This window comes from Camelina sativa, chromosome 19, assembly GCF_000633955.1.
Source record: "Camelina sativa cultivar DH55 chromosome 19, Cs, whole genome shotgun sequence".
Lineage (NCBI taxonomy): Eukaryota > Viridiplantae > Streptophyta > Magnoliopsida > Brassicales > Brassicaceae > Camelina > Camelina sativa.
Window position 1 is genome coordinate 20,880,497 of NC_025703.1, and position 2,187 is coordinate 20,882,683.

Here is a 2,187-nt window from a genome sequence, read left to right on the forward strand (position 1 = left end):
GCGCCTTAAGTGTCGTAACACTAGGTCCCTGAGAAGGGAGGTCGCAGGCAGGGCGAGAGATGGCTCTCACGGCTTCGTATCCAGATTTAACGGTATAATTTCCAGACTTTGTTAGAGTCCAAGAATAGCCGTCCCTCGAGGAATTCAAGCTCGGTTTAATCCCCAAAATAAGGGTAATTTCTTTCGAGGGGAAGAGTTCCCGAAGACGTTCAATTTTCCACTTTTTTGTGTTAAAATCTATCAAGGTGTTAACACAAATCAAGAGATTTCTCTCATTAGTTAAACTTTGGGGTGGCCGTGCTGGCGTATCTGGGATCCATGTTTCAGTCCAGATGCACGTATTAAAACCCGAGCTTATTGTCTTGCGAATTCCATACGAAAGAACATGCTTTGATGCCAACATGCTCCTCCAACCATATGAAGGTCGATTTGATACTTGTATCTCTAATGGACTACAATATCGAAAGTATCTCCCTTTTAGAACTCGGCTAAGAAGGGAATCTGGATATCTCAACAATCTCCATAGTTGCTTTGCCAAAAGGGCAAGATTAAATTCTTCTAGTGTTCTAAAGCCTAGCCCACCTTCCGAAAGTTGAGTACACATTTGCTCCCATGATATCCAGTGTAGTCCTTTACTGTCTGCTTTATTGCTCCACCAGAAATTGGCTATCGCGCTAGTTAGTTTTGAGCATATAGCTTTTGGTAAGAGAAAACACGACATTACATATGTCGGAATTGCTTGCGCCACTGATTTGATCAGGACTTCCTTGCCTCCCTTGGATAGAAATTTCGAAGTCCATAAGTTTACCTTCTTATGGAGTCTATCCCTCACGAATGCAAAGACTTGTGCCTTTGACCCATGAATCTTCTCAGGGAGACCCAAGTATGTACCCATGCCTCCTTCTTGTGATATCCCAACAATAGTTTTGATCTCTTGACGTATATGAGACGGGACCTCGGTTCCAAACATGATGGAAGATTTGGAGAAGTTTATTTCTTGTCCAGACGCCTCGCCATAAAAGCGGATTATATCGATAATTTCCTTGCATTGCTGAGGATCGGCTTTGCAGAAGAATAAGCTGTCGTCTGCAAAAAGTAAGTGGGAAACCCGTGGGCTTGCGTTTGAAATTCGTAATCCCTGGATCTTTCCCTCTTTTTCGGCAGTCTTAATCTGAGCGATTAGCGCCTCTGTACAAAGTATGAATATATATGGGGAAATTGGGTCACCTTGACGAATCCCTCGTGTTGGCCTAATCCGTCCCTTGGGATCCCCATTGATCAAAATACGGTAGGAGACGGATGTAATGCACTGCATTATCCAACCCACCCATTTTTGATCAAACCCTATTTTTTCCATCAAAGCTCTTAGGAAATTCCATTCAACCCTATCATAAGCTTTACTCATGTCTGTCTTAATTGCCATAAATTTTTGTCGGTTGGCCTGGTTGGAACGGAGGGCATGGAAATTTTCTTGAGCAATGAGGATATTATCTGTGATTAATCTTCCTGCTACAAAGGCAGATTGGGTCTCGGATATAAGTTCCGGCAAAAACTTCTTGAGTCGTAAACTCAAAATTTTTGAGATCACCTTATAGCTCACATTAGAGAGGCTAATAGGGCGAAATTTTGACATTTCACGAGGTCGTTCTCCTTTCGGGATTAAACATATATTTGTTTCATTTAGCTTGCTATCAAAAATTCCAGAGCTAAAGAAGTTCTTCACCATCTTAGTGAGATCGTCTTTTATGGTTTTCCAAAATTTTTGGAAGAACAAAGCAGTCATCCCATCCGGTCATGGAGCTTTTCCCAGATTCAGGGAGAACAAAGCTTGTTTGACTTCCTCTTCTGAGATTTCTTTAGTGAGATGCTCGTTCATAGCAGGTGTGACCAGTGTAGGTACATCCTTAATGGCCGAGGTAGGGTCGCTCGCATTCGAGGATGAAAAGAGATTGTCAAAATACTCCACAGCTACTTTTTCTATTCCTTCTTCTGTATCAACCCAGACTCCAAGTTGATTAAGGATGCCAGTGATCTTGTTCCTTGCCCTCCTTTGTTTTGTGGAAGCGTGGAAGAATCTTGTATTTTGATCTCCTTCTGCAAGCCAAAGTTCTCTGCTTTTTTGATGCCAATAAGCTTCCTCTTCCCTATAGGCTTCGCAGAGCTGCCATTTTAGGTTGAGGAGAGTTT